Consider the following 22,295-nt stretch of genomic DNA (forward strand, 5'->3'; position numbering starts at 1 on the left):
TTATCATGTGCAGGATTACAGGGGTGCTGGAAGCTATTCCAGCTCACCCTGGACAAACACATATAGACAGACAACCATTCACATCTATGGGCAATTCAGAGTCGCAAAATTCCTTACTCTGTATGTTTTTGGATGCAGAGAAGACGAGAAACTCCACACAGAGAGGCTCCAGCCAGCAGGGGATTCAAACTCATGACCTTATTGTTATGAGACAATATTCCCAAACCATTACGTACATGTAGTTAATCAGACAGCTTTTAAAGTAATCTGTTGTCCTTTAATCTTCGTTTTTACTGGAACCATTTCTTTTTATGTATGATATATTCTTGTTGTGATATAGCTCTTTCGTTGATTTTTTTTTTTGTGGTATTTTGTGAAGAAGAATGAAATCTGTTAGGAATCACATGAAAGACAGGTGTCAAGAATTCTGTAGTTCTTTCTTCTCAACATTGAAGAGTCTGTTTTAGGCTGCACCTCAATTGTATGTATGTATGTATGTATGTATGAATGAATGAATGGATGTATTATGGCATAAAAAGTCAAACTGTTCACAAAAGCTAAACTGAATTTAAAATTCACCTATGGGTAATTTTGTCTGGGGCATGGAAGTATGTATAACAACCCTGTGTTATACACTATACCCTGCATGTGATCTGAAAATGAATCTTATTAAGAAGGATAAAGATTTAATAATCTCAGAAAGGGGAGTTTCTAGTTATTTGTATGAGCTGTAAATGTGATACATTTTCTTCAATATAAAATGAATATAAACTGAATTATGCGATTCTGCATTGTCGTTTTGAATTTGAGGTGACCTTTATTTTACACTGTTGTTTTATTATTCCAAAGGACATGTTCAATGCTGAATTAAACACTGGTTTCAAGACTTAAAAAGCAGATGCTGTGTACTGGCTCACACAGCAGCCCCAGGAAAGTAAATACAGATTGTAATTAGATGAAGAAACTTTAAAGTTGAATTTCACTCTCTCCCTCGTATGAACCATGATAGGATGAAGCCATGGGACAAATAAGGGGGAGAGGGGAGGAGCAGCAGTGGGAGAAGAGAGGTAGAAGAGATGGGGGAATAAAGAATAATTTATGTGTGAGCTTCCAATGCCATCTCTGGGACGCTGTATCCCCTCAGATTCTGTTGCCTGGTGTCTGGAGAGGCAGAATGCAAATGGAGCAGGTTTCTAGGTGAGGTTGGGCACAGTCACAGGCCCATGTTGGGACCCGGTTATGCAGTTGCTAAACAAGTGTTCTTTGTCATGCTGGGCCCCTGGGGCTGAGCCAACCGAATCCTATCATCTGCAGCGTTGTGTTACTTAAGCAAAAATACTCAAGTTTGCAGCCACTATTTATAAGATGAAAGACCCTCTTCAGGGAATGTCAGAATTAGTTGTTTTTTTTCCCCAATTAATTTGTGTTGTGAGTATAGTTTCATGGTCCCTGCATGGATTCCCCAGTGTATTGGTTTGGTATGCTGTGTATTTGCTCGAAAGTCAATGTGTCAAAACTCAAGGAATAAGGGACTGTTTACTGGCATCGTTTTGTTTGCTGCTATGAACCCAGTTCAAGTGGTAGAAGTCATTCTCAAATAACAGAAAATCATCTTCAACAGAATGTAGATCGTTCATTTACTGAGAATTATTTTAACAGATAAATCTATGTCATCTAATGTGTTCTCTCTCTCTCTTTCTCTCTCTGTCTCTCTCTCTCTCTTTTTCTCTCTCTCTCTCTCCTGCCTTTCCTAATCTAATAAATCCTTACACAATGACTAATACTAGGCCAGAGTCCTTGATGAATTAAGAAACACTGTGTTTACTAATTGACAAAATCGTTGAAAGGTAAAGATAAAATCCTCACTTTAATTGAATGTGAAGCATCATTTATCTATAGATTTGTACCAGACTACTTTATTGGATTGCTTTCCCGTGCCTGAAATATGCTAGAGAAATTGACCTAAATTATTATAGGGAACATAAAAATCAGCTAAATTTGCTTTAAATTTCCTTCCCTCAAATCTATGATGTGAAGTTTTACAATATGCCCTCTCTAATCGTTGAAGTTTGGTACTTAAATTTCTAGTCTTCATTGTGGGGAAGGGGAAAGCTGCATGTCTCTAGGCAGTGCTGCAGCCCTGGAACAGAATAAGGTGCTAATAAAAAATGTGTGAGTCTACTAATGAATCCGATTCTGCAATTCTGCAACTCAAGCACTTAATTATCATAAGACATTTGCTAATGTGCTCATTCAAATGGGCAACACTTTGCTTGGAATAAACTGTATGGCTTAATGACTTGAGAAAAGAGCCGGATGACATCCTGCTCTCTTATCAACACTTCCCCAAGACTGGCACAAGAGATGGTGGGTGGATATGATCAAACTGGCCTATAAATGAAGCCACTAAATATTCATTGGTGTCTAATATGGTCACAGTACCACTGAGATGCACCATTTATCAGTCAGCTCTCAATATTTTTACACATTGATCTGGATTTAGAGCAGAGACTGAGGACCAGAAATCTGATTGGTAGTCACTCTTGAGATCTAAGGGTAGGGAAGTGATGCCATTGCTCTTTGTTCTAACATCTGCTAGTGAAAAGAGATAAAAAGAATGGAGGCATTACAGGATATTTTCAAGCGCCTTTTGCTCTGAGTCTAAAATAGGTCTACTTTGACAACCAACATCAAAGTAAGTCATTATGGCTGTATATGATCCATCCATTAGCTGCACACTCAACTTTCATGGTATTAATTGCACTTTGTGCGTGCACGTATGTGCCCTTGTTTTGACGTGTATGTGAGCGGTGTATATGTGTGTGCCCACACACACTCACACAGCCTGTTCAGACAAGTAGAGGTGTAAAATTAAATCCCTCAGTGCAGTTGCATGCAGATGATGTGCTTCAATGGCCTAGCTGCTCTTTGCACCATTGTAATTGAATAACCTACAGAAAAGTCATCACATTCCCACTTTTCTATTCCCTCTCTATGTAACATGTAAAAAGTCCTCTTGTAACTACCTGGGAGAGCAACCCATCAACAGCTGTTAGAGCTGACTTGAAGGTTAAATATTAGGAAGGAATCCAATTTCTCTTGTCTATTCAGCTCAGCGGTGTGTTAGATTGCAGCTGGACTGTGCTTACGGAGTGTGGGATATGAAGTGGGCTAATCAATCCCCTCTGCTTCATTCTCAAATTCCTCTCATATCAGGTCCCTGCCCCCCGGGCAGGCCTTCTGCTTTCCGAAAGCCAATTCCACACGAAATAAGAACTGTGACCTGCAGCTAGAGGGTGAAGTTGAGTTTTCCCTTCATGATTAATCTCTTCTTGGGTGGTTTTCAGAAAAAAAGGAGAGGGGGAGGATAGAGCGAGAGGGTGAAAAAAAATAAGAAAACATGCAAGTCGCTGCCTTGTGACCTGCAAGTTTTTTTCCTCTGAATGAGCCCGGTGCACTGGAGCCTGCTTATCTCCCGAGAGAAAGACAGAATTCATTTTTTGACAAGGTTTCATGTTGACATTGAGAAAATGAACTACCCGATTCTATGATTAAACCTGGGCTGTCATAATTGTCATCTGAACTGTGGCAACGATGGAAATTTAGGTATTTTTTTCATGGCTTCTTTTTGGAGGAGTTGGAGCTCAAGAAATGGAGTCTTGATTTAAAGCTTTAGAAACTATAAGACTCTCAGAAACAGGGATAAATATGTTTTGCTTTGTTGTGAAAGCATAATAGCCTTGTACTGTATATGAAAAAATAATGTAACACAGAGAAAGTCATTTTGAGCTGACCAGCACAGTAACCAACAGATTTCCAGCCTAAAAATATTCTTCAGCAACTCGCTTCAGTGGGGATTTTAAAATGTTGTTTTAATAAACAGTCAAAATGTAATGGATGTTGAACACATTGGCTATATGACCTAAAACAAAGGAGAGTGCCCTTATTATCAAGCAGATGGGCTGCGAGAGTTGAAGGGTAAAATGATATAACCTTATAGTGCCAGTATCACATTTTACAGGTTATAATGGCATCTGTCACTGAGAGTGGACCTGTCAGACACTACTCTCATGCAGCTGAATTGCTCTTAATGGCTGTTTCTCCTGATTCAGACCCACTTTTAGATGCAGGGTGATGTCTGTCTAAGGAACAGTGACGTTAAAAGCATTGAGCTAGAATGAGATGGACTAACGGACCATTTCTGCTCTGCCATTGTCCTTTGTTCAATGTTTTTGAACTAGCTTATCCTCTTTGTTAAAGAAAAACTCCCTCGAGGACAGTTATGACTTCAGCTTTAAATGGTCAACATTGAAAGCATCAGTGTAGAAGAAATGCGCTCACACAGGGACTCTAAAAGGCCCCCAGAAATGTTTACATTTTTAATGCCATAATGATGATCCTACATTCAATGTACATGTTTTACTCACCCATCTTGTAAATTTTTTAAGTGTGTAAAGCATTCCATTTGGAAAAACAGCCCATTTGCCCACTACCACCTACCAAACAAATTGGTTGAGAACAACAAAGTTCAATCTATGTCTGGATATTTCTTTGTTTGTGTGTTTTCCCTCTCCAGCAGGGCACTTATGAAAGTGTTCTTTTGCATCAGAGATAAGGTATGCTGGCCCACTGGGAAGCAAGTGAAAGTGGGTTTTAGAATATGTGGGAGACCAAATTCCTACAGCTAAAAGTACCTCTGCGCCAGGCTAAACAGTGGGCACGGGCCTCAACACACACCCTAATGGAAGAGTGAAGTAGTGTACAGTGTTGGAGTGCAGGTTTGGCTGAGGTAAACAAAGCTCTACCCATCTCCGGTCCAAGGGCCTGTAAGTTATTCATTGAAGAAATGTCAGAGCAGGCCTTGCTACCTATTCCCACAGAAACTGCCCGATTGTGTTTTCTGCAGTTTAAGCAGGTCAATCAAAGCAAAGCGGTCAAATCAAGCAAATTTGCCTTGGTTATTACAGATTAGTTTTGTTTCTTTTTTTAAAAGCTGCAATCAAGTGTTATCTAATCAGCCTAATCTTCAATTTATCTATACTTTGTAAATGCTTCTTGGAATGATAAGTAAGAAAAAAAAAAGAAAAATTACAAGATGTATTTTGGTGAAAGTGTTTGCTAGTGTTTGCTAGTTGATTCTAATGTGAGGCATTGTCAGTCAGTTAATTAAGCATCCTACTTCTGTTTGAAATAGGAGAATATCTGTTTGTTGCATGGTCCCAAATACTTCAACAGGATTCTTTTAATTCATGTAGTAAAATTCCCAATCTTTCAGTTTTTGTATCTTTGAACGGATTACAGCACATTTTGGCATTTAAGGGTCAGTAGCATTGGCATATACGAATAATGAAAGTAAACTACAAATGAAACTCAAAATAGTTATTCCAAATCCTAACTACTATAATAGTTAACCCTGCTTTAAAAACAACTTAAACGTCAATATGATGTTTGAATTTTGGAGGTATTTTATAAGTTGTCTCACTCCTCCAGAACCAGCTAAGTAGAACAGCATGTTTTAGATAAAATGGGGCAGTATCAGCCTTTGCAATGGAGGAAAGAAATCCAATTTACTTTAGGGGACCACGTCTGTTTAAGTGAGGCAAGTCTTTGGCCCTCATAGGGGGATGTTATTTTAAATCGGGTCAGACCCTTTTGAATCAAGAAGAACTCATCTAAGATGTAGTGTTGGGGTGGTCACGTAACGTTCCCAATCCACTGATAATTATTTATTACTCACTTAAATAATCATCACTCAATCATAAAAGTAATCACATTACTCCCTATCTTTTATTGCTTTGTAAAAGTCATAACAACCTGTCCTTACCTGTGATTGGTATCTTGATTCAAATTTGTGTGAGAATGCATCAACCCCTGCTAAACAGGAGTTTAGTAATTCAATCCTCTTGAGTATAATTCTTTTGAAATTTGAGGTGGAGCACAATTTTCACCAGGCCACAGTCTGTAAAGTAATTACCGAAAATCAAACACAGAGTATAAAACTATTGCATTACTAGGGAAAGTAAGTAAAAGTAAGTGTGATTACAATAACTTGTATTTCTCCCAAAAGTGGTAAATAGATTCAAACCAAGCACCCATACAGGAAATACATGGAGGTAGGTACAGCAGTACAATAAATCTTACCTAAGCCTATAAGTGAACTTGATCATTCTATTGTTAAGTCAAGTCAGGCGCGTTTTGCCCCATTATTGCATACAATGTCTCAGTGAGCTTTAACAGGCTCACAAAAACTATGGTTCCCAATCTAGGCCAGAGGACAACAAAAGACTCAAAAGCATGTTATAATAGCACATAAGCACAAAAAGGAAACTTTGGTAGGTGCAATTTAAAGAGAGACCCCACTCCTTTTAGACAGCTGGGGTGTAACAGGAGCTGTGGAAAACTGACAATACAAAGCAGCAAATTGGTATCATTTTAATACAACAGTTGAATTACAGTACATAAGTACCATATCTAGTAAAGTGCTATACCTATGACATAATGCCATCATACTGACTGTCAAAACAATAAAGAAAAGAGAAAAAAGACTGGGTGTGTGGTGATAGGTCAGTTGATGGGGCAGCTTAAAAGATGTGTAGAGTGACAGATGACGTCAGGGCCAACAGCTTGAGCGCAGATAAAATAAATAAAATCTAAAGCTCACATCAGCAGCTCAGGACCCTCTTAAGTAGTATGCTGTTAACATTTAAACACATTACCATATGCCATATTTAGCATTATGTATAACCGCTGAAATTGTAGTAACCTAAAATTTAGACCCAAATAATTATACTTGTGAACAGATGGGTTTGCCATCTAACCTGAAAATAAGGTAACAACATGATTCATTTTTATTATGATGGTAAAGATACTATACATACAGAGTGTACATTACCCTTATCACATGTCATCACCCGCTCTTCTCATGTTTCCTCTCACGGTCTACGGTCAACTATCTAATAAAGGGGGACGATGTCTATTATTATTATTTAAAAAAACAAATAGCACACTAAGACGCTTGCTAGCTATGAGTGTAGCTGGGTGGTCAGGGGTGGGTGGGGGTTTTCATCCTGAGTGTGAATAATTCATAACAGTCTATAGAAAAAGGGCTTTTCTCAGCCAATATTGAAAAAAAAATGCTTCTTTAAATGTGGGTAACATTCAAGGTTCACATCTCCACAATAAAGAAAGAGAAATAGCTTTTTAATAAAACCATTCAATTTATAATTGCATTGTTCAGTGTTTGTAAAAACATGTTGGTGAATGGCAGCGTGGAGTTAGACACAGATTCATGACCTTTTTGCACAAGCAGCATAAAAGTTTAGTGCCGGCCCTTAATGATGCGAATGATGATGTGGAAGACTGACACTTTGTCAGATGCTTTTACCACAAGGATGAGGTTGCAGGGCGAGAAATGCTGCCAGAGTCCTCCTCACCTCATTGTCCTTTTGCAGGATGGAGGATGGAGTGCCGATGCCCTCTCTTTGCACCAGCTACAACTGTCATCTCAGGCTCATTCAGAGCTCCGCAGCACTTAGGCCCCATTTGCTTTTAAGGATGTCTGACAGGACAGCAGCCACGTATGATCAAACTTTACTTTCACTGTGCACTTGTGACAGTTCATTGAGAGAGGCTCTAATGTGCTGTCAGCAGTGCTCTCCACTCAGCTGCCTTGATTTACCTTCCCCATCTGTCTCAGCCAAACAGCACGAAGTTGAGGAAGATGAAAGGAGGAAAGGTGGCCTGTTAATTCCAGATCCTTATATTTAATAATGAACTTACTTCACATGAACCAAAACTATATTTCCTCATTGAATTATTCCAATTACTAACATTACATATGACACAGTAGAATATAAGATCCAGTATGTAGAGAATCAGGAATCTTAGACAAAATATTTCCAGGAACCTGTATAGTAGCTTTGATTGTCGAGTAATTTTGCAACCATTATAATGTATTTAGCTATTAGCTATTCAGTATCAGCAGATCAGTAGAATGTTTTGTCAATTCAAAGCGGCAATAATAATCAACATTTTCACTGGATCACGGGACTACTTTTATGTGAAAGGAGTTGTTGTTTGTAGTGGTAAAACCCACAGAGAATTATCATCCAACTCTGCAGTTCCTCTCAGCTCTACAGAGTGTTTGAGTGTCTTTCAGCTCATTGTTTTGTTTTTCTTGCCCATAATTTTACTGTTTTGGTTCATTCCCATTGCTCTCATCAGCGTTGTTTTTGACCACAGCAGGCAGCTGTTCTAAAAACCCACTGTACACTTCCTGTCCAGCTCCAAATGGCAGACAGACAAATTTTGCAACTAGCTGGTGCACATAATGGAGCATTTAATAACTAACAAGGCAGATATTTCCATTGGGATTCAGTGGAGCCCAGACCACAGCATATTGGACACAAATACGTCTCCAAATGACGCTAATGTTGCTCCATATCTGCTGGATGTATAGATAGGCAACTGTTAGTTAATAAGTTCTCCATGTCAGCTTAAAAGATGAAAATATGTCTTGCATTTACAACTTTTTTCTGCTACCACCAAAAGTCAGTTAATGCTGGTTTAAACTGTCATGTAGTTGATGTATTTTTCCCAACATTATTATGGAGAAAATGCCCAGATGATATACAGTTCTGCAGTCTTAGTTCAACACTAATTGGAAATTAGTCCCAGAGTATAAAGTAACCCAAAATGCTGTGCAAGTGAGTGATCATAGGACTACCAAATCCTAGAAAATCTTACAGAGAAAAAAGCATGTGCTCATAGTCAAGTCGTCATTTGTTTGCATTGAGTATGTTAACAGGGGTAACATTAGAAAATGACATGATGTAGTTTAAAGTGTTGTTTTCTAATACAACTGAAAGCCAAAAATGAAGAACTAAATATAGATAGTGTTGCCTTTAAGTGCTTTAAATGCAACATTGGTGAAGAACCAAATAGTAAAGGACAATGTCTTGTATGTAAATTATGTATATTCTAAATTTAAAGCTATATTTATGCACTATTGTATATGTATGTGCCAACACATGCAGACTGTGGAGACCTTGTTTACAAGGGCCCAAGTATTTGGACAGTCATTGTCTTTATTCATGATTCAAGATGAGACAGGACCTATTCAAAAGTACTACACTCATTCCTATTACAGTCTAAACGTTCACTCAACAGAAAGTGGTGACTTTCAATATGTTTTTGATTACCATACTTCTTCCATTTGTTTTATGTATTTCTGCTTTTGAATTTGTATTCTTTTGTGTCCCAAATTCTAAATATTATAGTGAATATGTTGCATTTTAGTCATTCAGGATCACAGGATGTGAATAGAGCAAATCCTCCCCTCTCTGCCATTATGCCAATGACTACTATGTCCAAAACCATTCAATGTAGAACACTGAAGCTAACAGTAAGTGTAGCCCCTTATAAATGTTTTTCACATAATGATTCAGTGCCCTTAATGAACTGAACCAGAGGAACGGAGCCAGGGATCACTCAGTGTTTGGAGGCTTCAAGATCTCTCTGTCACATTAGCTCACTGGAGTGTTCATCAAAAGATGTTAGTGTGTCTGTTCATTTTATTCTAAGGTCTTCATTTTGCCTTTTTTATGATTTAAGCTGCATTTTTTGGAAGTGGCTACATTTACAAGCTGTAATACAAGTCTCTTGAAGGTCTAATAAATATGAAACTGAATGAGATTTTTTTTTTATTTCTCTCTCTGTTTCTCTTTCTCCCTGTGCTTTGATCATACCATCCCATGACATATCTATCGTCAGCTTTTCAGCTCCTCCAGGAGAGGGCCAGGCCTAATTGGTGCTACGAGGAATAAATCAAAGCAGGAAACAAGACTGCTTCCAAACCGAGCTCATAATGCACTAAAAACCTCTCATGTTTCCTGCGACTGTCCAGTGAGTTTACATGTCACCTCATGTAACATTTTTCCAATACTGCTCCAGCTGATGTATGGCTGTTAAAGGGTAACTGTGCTTCAACATTACACAGCCATCCTGTGAGGTACCTGTGCTGCTCTCTTGGTCCTTATTCTAATCTTATTTAACAGTCTCTGCCTGACACGCAATTCAATGCAGGCCCCCAGATTGGAGAGTTTCCAAACAATCCTGAGCTCACCCAAGCTTGGAATTGGTTTTCCGTGGAACATCTCCCTCCTCCCTTTGGGCACTTTACCAATTTGACCAAATTTGTTCCATCACTGGTTCTAAGTACCAGAAGTGTTTTCTGCCCACACTTGGACTCGTTTCTGCAATTTGCACATTCTTTGCAGAACATTAACAGCTTTGTCAGGGGCTGAGCTACCGGCTGCTGTGGTGTGGGGGCCCACATTTCAGGAGATACTCGCCTGAAAATTGTCACAAAAACAAAACATTTCAGATCAGTTCCCTTCCTAAACACATCTTTAATATACAGGTTAATACTTTATTTAAACACCTTCGCCCTATTTAGCATTTATAAGAAGTTCGTAAACACTTAATAACACACTGTAATGTAGTTGTAAGCAGATATAAGTGCATTAATATATTTATCATTAACTAAAATTCCTCATATGATAGAATATATATATAAAATGTTACTACCGGTGTATGGTTAATGAATGATTAATAACACAGTATAACAGAGCTGTAATCATGTTTAATGAAGTATTACACACATTTTTAAAATATTTACAATGTGATATGAGGCATTTCATAACTGTTAATGCAAATTTACAAATCAAGCACATGTAAATGTGTTCAAAACCGGAGGCATGTCATTATATGATTACAACTGTGTTATATTATGTCATCAATCATTCATCATTGTTGACACATACATTAATACATTTAACGTCATCATTGTATCTTCCTACAATGATGGTTTAGTGTGTTATTATCCATTTATTAAGTGTTTATCTACTGCTTGTAAGTGGTAAATAGGAGGAGTCCCTGTCTTCACATGCCCGTTATATTTTAGCTTCACTATGCTAATAATATTGGTGTCATTGAGCTGCTTTACTTTGTGTCTGTATGCAAATATAACTCCTGAGTCACAGATGGAGGGTAAAACCTGCGTGTCACTTTTTGACAACAAGGCCACACTCATGCTGTTCTGGCTCACTGTGATTGAGTAAAGAGAGCAAGTTTGTTCCAAAGCAAAAAAAATACCAGTGCTACTGTATTTTTCTTGAGAAATCTGTACACTGTGTTCGTGATCATATAGGTATAAAACATTGCATCCAACAGAAGTTTAGCCTCAACGCCTTCTAATTTGAGATAACTATAACTGTGTCATAAAGGCATCTGTCCAGTTGATGCATATTGGGAATACAATGGACCACTAAAAGTTGATATACTGTAATGGGCTAAGATAATTAGAGTTATAAAACCCTCCATAAATGCCCCATTGAGATCAGGAGTATTAGATTATGCCCACAGAAATGCACGCCCACTGCTTTTTTAATTTAAGGGATGAGTGTTAGCAGAAATATCATTTAGCCATGTGATCGCATTGGAGGTGTACATACAGATAAAGACCGGGATGCTTCATAAAGCACTGCTTTAGAGTCGGGTGATAAGTGCTTGAATTATAAGTTAGCTAATGTGACCGCGTGACTGTAAACTTTCCAGCAGTTCTGAGGCATGAGCTGCTGCAGCGAACAGCTTCAGGCTCCAAAAGTAATTAACAAAAACTTAAAATAATTTGAGCTAATTCTTCTCTTGCTATCTAGTAGAAAATGATGCATTACTGTATATGTTGATTATGAGTGGAAAAAGCCTTTATCTGCAAAGTGAATACCTTATGCTGAGCCTGCTTCTTGAAAGAGGCAGCTTGAGGGGATATTTGTAATGTAATTTTTCCCTCCCATTTTCATTTGTGACTATCCTCTTTACATCCACAATTCAAATGAAAACACTTTGTCATTACAGGCCAGTCTTTACCTGCAGTCTCCACTTCTGTTTGGCTGTTTGTGGATATAGTCAAACATGATAAATAGAAACAACTTCACACTACATTGCACTGTAAATTTGGCATAAATTCCACCTTAAATAGCAATGTTGCTCTTAATTTAAAAAAAAAAAACCAACAACAACTGAGAACTGCTTCCTGATGGATGCCTATGGATGTAAATTAAAAACAAGCCACTTTAGATGAGATGGGATGCATACAAATTTTTAAAAATTAATTATTTTAAATGTATTTGTGTAATTCTGTGGGCCTTGTGTGATCGTGGCCCGCTGTATCAGCTCTGCCTCCACGGTTCCCTGTGAAAGCAGAGGAGAGGCGAGAGCGAGAGCTGGCCCCATTTAATGTCCTCTGATGGGCTCAGCCTGTTCTTTATCTCTCTCTGCATCATGCCGTTCTGAGTGGCTATAATGGGATAATAGACTCATCTGTATTTGTTTTTAGACCATTGACTTGAAACCTTGTTGATATATTTATTTCAGCAAATGCAGGTAAAGGATGTTTTCTGCATGCCCTTTATTTATCCTGAAATGTTCAAGAAATGCAGTTCACTCAAAAAGAAGTAAAATTAGAGAAACATATCTATCAATCTATCTATCTATCTATCTATCTATCTGTGTTAATGAAAAACAAGGAGACGGAGACTAAAACACGGCAGCTGTGTTTGTCTCATCCTGTGCGTTTGATGTAATTATTTAGAAATAATGAATTGAGTAATGATGGCATAATTTACAGCTTTCATTAATCTGGTGACTGGCTGTGTTAATCAGTTAAGCTCCACAGTCGGGATGGTGCATATCCAATGAGCGAGCTCTGTTACCTGTGGTATTGTGCAGGAGAGTGGAGGTAAGACAACAGGAAGTGGACACTAGCTCTTCGCTCATGCTTTTAAAAAAAACTTTCATCACTACATCTTAATTTGAGCTGTTCCTGTTGTCAGTTACTGTAATATCCAGTTAAAACATAGGCTATGTGGTCTCTAATATACAAAGTTCCACATGTACAGTGTGTATTTGTTGTTTAGACTTCTAAGTGTGGTGACAACTGCTTCCCAAAACTTCTTAAAGTGGCTCATAATATGTTCTTAGAGACACCAAGCAATAGCAATGTAATTAAATTTACACTACATCACAGATATTTTGCAAGATCCCTTTCTAAAAACCTGTGAATACGCCTGTACTTATGTCAACAGGCTGATGCAACTGTGGTTTCAAATTACTCCTTGAGTTAAAAGGGGCACATTTTCCTTTTTTCCACTTTATTTTGTTATTAAATTATTAACATTAGAGGGCTCAGACAATGTCTATGAGCTTCAAAGCCTAGGCAAGACAAATGACAAAATTGGGGTACTCAGGTTTTTCATCATTTGAGCTAAAGAGCTAGCACAGTGCTCTTCCTACTAATGCAGCACTGTATCCAGGAGGAGAGGGCTGCAATGCATATGCAGGTAACACCCACCCTAGTGTCCCAGCAGCCTTTTAGTGGGGATGTCATGTTTGCTTCCTGGGGATATAAACGCCCAACTCAACACAGCAAACCCTACTTAAAATCAAAGCATATTCAGGCCAGTGGAAGATAACAGGATTGCACATGAGACCTGTGCTAATGTCTTCTGAAGGGCATTGGGATAAACAGGCACTTGTCTGTGTAGTGAAGGGAGGGGGGAAAGTGGGGACTGGGGATGGGAGATAGCCAGGCTCTTCCAGGCAGATGGCCTCCCCAGCTACAATGCAGCTGAACCCACTCCCCACCTCCCACCACCCAACTTTGGGACCTCATTCCCTCTCATATTGTTTTGTATGAAGGCCAATGTCCTTATTTACGATTTTTTTTCTGTTCAATGTGTGCGCTTAGAGACTCCAGTGGTGGTGAAGTTGCCATGACTTTCATTAAAGCCGAGGCCGAATGAAATATGGATGTGCGGGGAGTGAATTAGAGTGATGGAACGGGCCAAATATTGCCTTCCTGGTGTCTCGGCAATACTGTCTTGAGGGGATAGATACTCAGACCTGAGGAAAGTAAAACTCCTCTCCAAGTTCAGCGCATTCATCAGCAGGCCAGAGAAGTTTGCCTCCATGCAATGTTGATGACTGTTGTGCTGCTGAGTATTTTGGTGTATAAGGAGAGGCTGGAATCGGTGGGAATTTCTGTAACCTTTACCTGTGATGAGGGTTTGACCTTAAGAAGAGGATTCTAACAACTTCAATGTTACTTCAACAAATCTATTATGCCTCTGACATTCAAATACCAGTGGTGCTTAAAATGTAATTTGCTTTTAATGATTTAATGAAATGAGTCAGAACAGGAAGAACAGAAGAAGGCACAATATATCATAAAATCTTTTGACATCTTTTCTGTGTATCACACCAATTCCTATATCATGTAGAATAGAAGGAAAAAATGTATATAATGGAGGACAATAACTTAAGTTCACATAAATTAATAAGATGGAACTGGCACGTTATTTGAACTACTGTACAGTACATTAAATATTACATTAAACATTAAATCCATCTGAGCTGCCTGGCATCTTCCTTGGTTGTATTTTTTTTAAAGTACTTTATTGATCCCTGTGGGGAAATTGATCCTCTGCATTTGATCCATCCTATACACACACACACACACTAGGAGCAGTGGACAGCCGCAGTGCAGCTCATGGGAAACAACAACAGTTCTTTTTGCTCCACCATCAAAGACATGTATCTGACATGAGTATTAACCCTAACATACATGTCTTTGATGGTGGGAGGAAACTGGAGCACCAGGCAGAAACTCATGCAAACACAGGGGGAACATGTGAACTCCACACAGAAAGGACCTGCGACAGCCAGGGTTCGAACCCAGGACCTTCTTGCTTTGAGGCAACAGTGGTAACCACTGAGCCACCGTGCATATTGTATAGTTAAAGATTATATTGCCTCAGAAAGTACAGTATAAGCTGCATATCTCAGCCTCCAGATCAAACACAATCCATCCAACCTGAAATAAGAACATGTTTTTGCAAATACTGTACAGATGGAAGCTCAAAAGTACTATTTCAGCACACTGAATAATTGGCTATTGACACCAAGTTGTCACGACATCAAGTTGGATCCACTTGGTCCCAGCTTGTTGTCATACTGCATAAATAAAATGCAGCAGAGTCAACAATATGAATTCAGTTCATTCAGCTCAAAATAATCCCAAATAGGCCTTCGTGTGGAAAAGTTAGCAATGTGAAGTGAATTCACCTCATGAGTTTATTCAACAGCACCAGCAGACAGCTGCTTCTTTGAATGCTGTTACAGTAGAATATAAAAGTAGAACTAATCTCCTTGTCGTCTTGTTTTAGGATTTCTAATGGTGGTTCTCTTTTCAAGGATTTTTCACATATGTACATATTAACTCAGTTTAGACTCTAAATCTAATTTGGATCAGATACAAACTGACATGGATGTTGAAAGCTTCCACCTTGTCTGCGGTGTATATGGAAAGTCTGCTTAAGCGGAGCAACTTTTGCACTATACCAAAAAGTGTATTCCCGTCGTCGTGGTGATGTGGGGAGGGCAGGCTGAAGTGGGAAAAGAAAGCTTAATTGAACAAACTAATGAGTAGTTCTTATTTCCATTGGGGATGTGCCAGTGAGATTGTTTGACAGTTTATCTGTGATAAATAAATGCTTTAGGAGCTAATTAGCTTCTAGGCCCTCAGGGGAGGGGGGTGTTGAGTGTCCGAGTGTGTGTGTGTGTGTGAGAGAGAGAGGGAGAGAGGGAGTGTCTATATATTGCTATATCTTCAAGTCGACACCAGTCCACTTCCTGCTCATTCCCACTCCACCCCCTCACTCACACGTACACACACACACACTCAAAAACATCCCCATGTTTAGCTATGCTAACACAACAACCATGGAGATACTTAACGACCTAAAATTAAACTAAATGCAAAGAGGTAATTAATCTCTCCTTTAAGTGAAAGTCACTTTGTAAGATAATGCAAAGTCATCCTCCTCTCACCATGATAAATGTTATAAGACAGACATCCTCAAGAAAATCAAGCTTCTTGTTCCAGCTCAAAGGAAGTTGCTGTGCATGGTCAAAGAATAGTCCAGCACATAACCCCCCATAAAACTACATTGTCGTTTTTACACTTTAGTTTTTGTACAGATTAAATGCAAGATATAATGTGTAAATTAGTAGACTTTTTGCCTTCTAACAGAGCCAGGCTACCCGTTCATGCCAAGCTAACAGGCTGCTGGCTGTAGCCTTATATTGAATGGACATACTGTATATGTATGAAAGAGGTAATGATCTTTTCATCTAACTCTCAGCAAGAAAGAGAATAAGCATATTTCCCTAGATGTCGAGCCATTCCTCCCAGCCATTCCAAAACATGACTTAACATGGACAGTACTCATACTGGTTGATCTAAAGTGAGAAATACACCATATCTACCTATAACTGTTTGTCTACCGTAGTCTGATCTTGACTTTACTTCAATGGATCATCCACAACAGTCACCTGTGCTAAGAATTTCACCTATCACACTCTTTAGGGCCTCTTTTCTATATCTGTGTTTTGGTGTTGGAAGATGTATGCTACAGCCTGCCCTGATAAGAGCATATCTGCCAGTGGGACCACATTGAAGAGTCAGAGGTTGGCCCTATCTCAGTCTCTGGGCAGGCATTGCATCTGTGCGTCAGGGTCTGGGATCTCCAGGGCAACGCGTAGGCTACTCTGTGAGGCTAGATCGAGCCATCACTTATTGGATGATTGTTGCCTCCTTGAACTCCTTGTGTGGCGATAATTAAACAACACATTTTTGTTTCCCTTGTGGGTTTCATGGAGTTCTTGCAAGACGCCAGTCAGACACCTTAACTGTGTCCTGGTACTCTATGCTGTTATTAAGATATGTGCACATAAAATGTATCATAGACACTGTAATGGCAATTTTCATTTTTCGATGTCCTTTCTTTTCCTGTTTTTCCGGTTTGCCATTACTACACAGGTAGGTTAAGTTAGGAGTGATCTTACGCAGATTCAAGAACAGATTTTCCAGTCCGTTGGCTGCCGTTTAGTTTGTTGTTTTATTGAAGTCTTTGTACATGACATGAACATACCGGGTTTCCATCCTGCCAGCTGTAGTGTGCGTCTGTTCCCGATCTGTGAAGAACTGTATGTGCCCCACCTGCCTGTGCCTTCCGTTTCCTGTCACCTATGCCCCTAAATATACAACCCTGTGCATCTCATGACCGCCACCCAGTGTCCAAAATAATACTGCAAGTTATAACTAAACAGATGATATGCCAATAATCAACATAAATGGCTCCTACATACCGGCCCCTAATTGTTTTAAATATATAACAAAACAATTACCAATAAATAATAAAGGTGCCATATCCATTATACATTACATATACAATTTTCAAAAAATGCATGTACTATGTGTTGGCATTAATCTTCTTTACTGATTCTTCAATCTTCTTTTTTTTTTTTTTCTTTTTTTCTTGCCGTTTAGGTCTCGGCTTCTTGGAGCAGACATATCTTTGTTATTGGTCTTTCCAAGATGCTGCTCTTCGTCTGAAGTCGAACTGTGCGCACAAGTCCTTGTGCATCTGATTTAGTTTCCAGTATTCTGCCCATTAGCCATGAGCCTCGTGGTGCAGTAGAATCAACCACCACAACAATGTCACCTGGAGCAAAGCTTCTTTTCACCTTTGACCACCGTTGTCGTTCTTGGATAAGAGGTAAGTATTCCTGTGTCCACCGTTTCCAAAAGAGATCTGCCATGTATTGCACTTGTCTCCATCTGCGTTTGACGTACAAATCTTCTTTTACAAAGAGTCCAGGTGGTAGTATTGGCTTAGTCTTCAACAGAAGAAGATGGTTTGGTGTGAGTGCTTCCAGATCCATTGGATCATCAGAGATTTTGGTAATGGGTCGATCATTCAAGATTGCTTCAACTTCACAAATTAAAGTCTGCAATCCTTCATCATCCAAAGCTTGTTGCTTAAGAACAGAGCGCAGCACATTTCGAACGATGCGGATCAGTCGTTCCCAAACACCGCCGTGATGGGATCCTGCTGGGGGATTTAAGTACCACTTTATCCCTCGCTGAAGCATAGCACTCTGGATTTTGTTATGATTCAAGCCACTGAGTGCTTCTCTCAATTCTTTTTCCGCTCCGATAAAATTTGTGCCATTGTCTGATCTTAAAGACATAACTTGACCTCGTCGACAGATGAATCTCCGTAATGCATGGATGCAGGAGTCTGTGTCAAGTGTATATGCAACTTCAAGATGTACTGCCCTGCTTGCCATGCAGGTGAAGATTACACCATACCTTTTCACAAGACTTCGTCCTCTCTTGATTTCTATAGGACCAAAGTAGTCCACTCCTACATCTGTAAATGGAGGCTTGTCTGGTAGAATCCTCTCCAGGGGCAAGTCTGCCATTTTTTGTTCTCCAACTCTGCCCCGCTGTCGTTTACACACAACACAGTCTGTAATGACCTTTCTTGCGGCAGAGTTAGCTTTGATAATCCAGTATTTTTTACGGAGGCGAGACAGCATATAATTTCTTCCTCCATGTCCAAGTTGTTCATGAATATGTCGTAACAATAGTGTGGATATGTGTAAGTCCTTTGAGAGAATAATTGGATGCTTGGCCTCTTCTGGCATCGCTAGTCTATTCAGGCGACCACCTACTCTCAGAAGTCCATCATCCAACACTGGATCCAGTTTGTACAAATGACTGCTTCTTTTTACGCCATGTTTACCAGCTTCTAGTGCAAGAAGCTCTTCTTTGAATCTTTGTCTTTGGTTGAAAGAGATGATGGCGCTTTCTGCTTGGACAAGATCTTCAGGACATAAACACTGTCCACAGAGTTTTGTTTTAAAGACTTGCATCTCCTTTTCAACCTTTTCTTTTAGCTTGCCAGGATCTTTTTCAAAGCTACTCATAGCAGCCTGAATCTCTTTTCTCATTCGAGCCAGCTGCAGGAGTGTTGTCTTTACTTTAAGAAGCCAAGCCACAGCAATCTTCAGATTCCTCCATGATGAGAAATAGTTGATCAGAGAGTTTGTGGGGTTCGATGGACTCTGGACAATAACGTTTATTGTGATGTCTTGTTTGATTTCTGGATCATTAGCAGAGATTGCAGATTCCAAGTGAGGTTTTGGCCATTCTCTGTCTGGCTTACAGAGAAAATCTGGTCCCTGGATCCATCTTTTGCAGCTCAAGAAGCGGTCTGCTGTTAGTCCTCTTGAGGCTTCATCTGCAGGATTTTCCTTTGTGTTAATATATCTCCATTGTGATACATCAGTAGCATCCCTTATAAAAGAGGTCCTGTTTGCTACAAATGTTTGGAAACGCTTGGTTTCGTTGTTGATGTATTTAAGCACTGTTGTGCTATCGGTCCAGAAGATGGATTTGTCCAGTTGAAGCTGTAATTCCTTTCGCAGCATTGTGTCAACTTTGACAGCTAGGACTGCAGCTGTGAGCTCCATTCGGGGAATCGTTATTTGTTTCAATGGTGCCACTCTGGATTTTCCTATTATGAATGCAACATGTGCTTCTCTGTTATAGTTTTCCAGTCTTATATATGAGGCAGTACCATAGCCACTTTCACTGGCGTCTGAAAAGTGGTGTAGCTGTGCAAATCTGATTTGACCAAAGCTTGTGGGCTTCATGCACCGGTTTACTTTAAACTCTGCCATCTTGTTAAGGTCTGCTAGCCATCCTGTCCACCGATGCAAGAAGGTTTGGGGTATGTTTTCATCCCATCCAAGTTTTTTCTTACAGAGCTCCTGCATAATCAGTTTGGCTGGCAGAGTAAATGGTGCCACAAATCCTAAAGGATCGTATATAGAGCCGACTACGGACAAGATGCCACGTCTGGTGTATGGTCGTTCCTGTGCAGCAATTTTGAACTTGAAGACATCTGTTTCAACGCACCAGTGCAATCCCAGGGCTCTTTCCATTGGCAGATTGTCTTTGTCCAAGTCCAACTCCTTAGTCTCTTTGGTTCGGTTTTCTTGGGGAATGGATGCCAATACAGCACGGCTGTTGCTGATCCACTTTGACAGCATGAATCCTCCCATTTTGCAGAGAGCAGTCAGGTCTCTTACCATTTGAACTGCTTCCTGTTCCGAAGGCAGGGATTTCAAACAATCATCTACATAGAAGTTGTTCTTTATTGTGTTTGTTACCTCTGATGGAAAGTGACCTTTGTTGTCATCAGCAGTCTTCCTTAATGCAAAGTTTGCACAACTTGGTGACGACACGGCTCCAAAGAGATGTACTTTCATCCGGTATTCAACAAGATCTTGCTGCACATCACCATCGGGCCACCACAGGAATCGCAGATAGTCAACATGCTTTTCTGATACTCTGACTTGATGAAACATTGCTTTGATGTCAGCCATCAAAGCAACCGGCTCTTGTCTGAATCTGATGAGAACTCCAATGAGTGAGTTGGTAAGGTCTGGACCCTGCATCAATTGGCAGTTAAGTGATGTTCCTTTAAAGACTGCACCACAGTCAAACACTACCCTTAAGGTTCCTTTCTTTGAGTGATACACTCCGTGATGTGGGATGTACCAGAGTTCTCCATCGCTTCGATTCAGCTGGTCGACTGGTACCATTTCAGCATAACCATTAACAATCATTTCTGTGAGGAAAGATGTATATTCATCATGAAATTTCTTATTCTTGGCAAACTTGCGTTTCAGGCTCTGGATGCGCTGCACTGCAATGCAACGGTTATTTGGCATGCTGGGCTTTTCTTGTGTGAAAGGTAAATCTAGGCAGTAGTGTCCATCTGTCACTTTTGCTGAGCGATTCACAATGTCCAAGAATTTTATATCTTCCCTAGACATTTCCTCTGTTTCCTTGCTGGTTCCTTCACTGAAGTCATGATTGTACTGTTTGACCAGTAGCTCCTCCAAGTTTACAATGGATATTCGATTGACAGCAGCAGCAGGGCAGCCATTTTCATCCCTTATGCTTTTGTCTCCTCTCAGGGGACCATAGATGACCCACCCCAGTAGGGTCCTCACAGCATATGGTCCTTCCCCTTGGCTGTTGACCAGCTCCCAAGGTTCCAATACCTTTGAAGCATTTGTCCCGATGAGTAGGTCAATGCCAGAGTCTATTTCATGAATCTTGATATCCTTCAAGTAAGGCCATTGTGTCAGATCTTCTTGTCTGGGAATGTTGAGCTGGGAAACAGGCATGGTTTTATGTGTGAACACATCAGATATTTGAATGAAATAGTCTTTGTCCAGACTAGATATTTCCAAACCTGAGATATGATGACTGGTCACAGGCTTCACTTGGTTCATGGTACGTAAAAGAATATTGGTCCTTTGCCCTGTTATGTTCAGCCTTCTCATCAAGCTTTCTGTGCAAAAGGTAGATGTACTTCCATGATCCAAAAATGCATATGTTTGCAACACTGTGTCCCCCTTTTGGCTCTTTACTTGTACTGGTACAATGGAAAAGGTACAGTTTTCATCACCGGCCCCAATATGCCCACATGTATGAGGTGAGGGAACAGCATTACTCCCAGTTGCTTTTTCACTCTGTTCTGTATGTTCTGTTTTTTTTCCTTTGTCCTTTTGTTCAATGTGAAGTATTTCAGGATGATTTTGGTTGCACACATCACAAGTCAAACGACTCTTGCAGTCTTTGCTCATGTGTCCTATTTTTAAACATCCAAAACAGACTCCCTTCTCCTTTAAGAAGTCTATTTTTTCTCTGTGCATCTTCTTCCTGATCTGTGGACACCGCCCCAATGTGTGACCACTCTTGTTGCAGAACAAACAAGAACTTTGAAAATTGGTAGTAGGTACATTTCCTTTCATTCCATTTGTTGTCAAATTTTCTTGTACTGATGTTTTTACAGGTGTTACAGCTGTTGCAAAACTGCTTCCTCTAGGTCTTGACTTTTCTCTTGTTTTAGTAGAGCCTTTGACAGTTGCAGCTGGCTTAGCATCCTGAATGTTTCCAAAAAGTGGATCTGATAGTATCTTCACTTGTCTCTCTATGAAGTCTACCAGGTCAGAAAATCTAGCTCGGTGTCCACGCTGCTCCTGTAACTGACATGCTCTACTTCTCCACTTGTCTCTGAGCCTGTAAGGCAGTTTCAGAAGGATGGTCTTCATACTGGAAGCAACATTCATTTCCTCCATATAGGTGAGATGTTCCATTGCAATGCAACAACCTCTAAGGAACAGTGAGAATGCTTGCAATGCTTCCACATCCTCTGATTTGATCACTGACCAGGCAAATGCTTTGTCCATATATGCAGTGGCAATCTTATGTTCGTTACCAAAATGTTCTTTGAGCAGATCTTTTGCTC

Source organism: Thunnus thynnus, chromosome 1 (genome assembly GCF_963924715.1).
Source record: "Thunnus thynnus chromosome 1, fThuThy2.1, whole genome shotgun sequence".
Classification (NCBI taxonomy): Eukaryota; Metazoa; Chordata; class Actinopteri; order Scombriformes; family Scombridae; genus Thunnus; species Thunnus thynnus.